General features: G+C 38.2%; 1 pseudogene; it reads left to right on the top strand.

Annotated features, from left to right (window-relative positions):
- Positions 203-550, top strand: LOC109846334 (annotated as a pseudogene).

Raw genomic sequence — 1,009 nt, 5'->3', positions numbered from 1 at the left:
AGTCGAAGCTGGCGATATGTTCTAAGCCGCGACAGTGGCTATTTTGGATTTCGAGGCAGTCTTCTTGTTGGGTGCCATTGTTACTGATGATTGGAGAAGATGAACAGTGCTTGGACGGAAGATTAAATGAATTTTTTTTGTTAAGAGCTCTGAGAATATGCAAGAGTCGAATGACTCTTGATTTGATCCCAGCGGTCTATTTATGGTTCTCTCTGTCTGTGATAATGGATATGTCTTCAGCCCAGAGGTGCTCAACCTCATTGAGGATGACCTCGTTGACAAGTTTGTAGCTAGTGTTACCCAACTCTTACAGCTACGCATTGGGTGTTCATCAATACCTACAAGAATCATTTTGTTGTTGTTGTTGACACTGAATACACCTTCATGCAAGTTGAAGGAGTATCTCAAGGATCCAAGCAAATTCGTTGTTGCTATCGCCTCTATTGCATTGGTTGAGAATGCAGTTATTCCTACCGTCAAAGAAGAGGAAAAAGTCGATCCTACTAATGAATCTAACGATGATGACTTGGGATTTAGCTTGTTTGACTAAGTTTATTATCATCAAGAAATAAAAGTTATCTTGTTTGGTTTAAAGAGGTCAGAACTACCTTAACTACTTCTACGTGTTCGTCGGGGGGTGTGAGGTTAATCTTTACCAAAGGAGATCTCAAGAAAGTTAGCGAAGAAGTCGCTAAATATAGGAAGCAGAACTACAACATACAACAAATTTCTACAATTAGGTTCATGATACCTTCAAAAACAGATCTCAAACCAATTTGGGGATCCAAAGTATTCTGAAAATTCATATTCTAGTCAATCGCAAACTTTTAAACACTTTAGAGGGAGTTATGTAGGCTGTCTAAAAATTACTGCAGGTAACTGATCCCCATCAAACACCAATGATGGTAGTTACAATCTGACGACTTCCACAATAATAATTCCACAATCAAATCAACAAATAAAGGCTACAATTAGAAGATTTTCACGTAGATCGAGAAAGATTACAATT

Source organism: Asparagus officinalis, chromosome 6, assembly GCF_001876935.1.
Source record: "Asparagus officinalis chromosome 6, Aspof.V1, whole genome shotgun sequence".
NCBI lineage: Eukaryota > Viridiplantae > Streptophyta > Magnoliopsida > Asparagales > Asparagaceae > Asparagus > Asparagus officinalis.
This window is presented reverse-complemented; position numbering and strand designations above follow the sequence as displayed.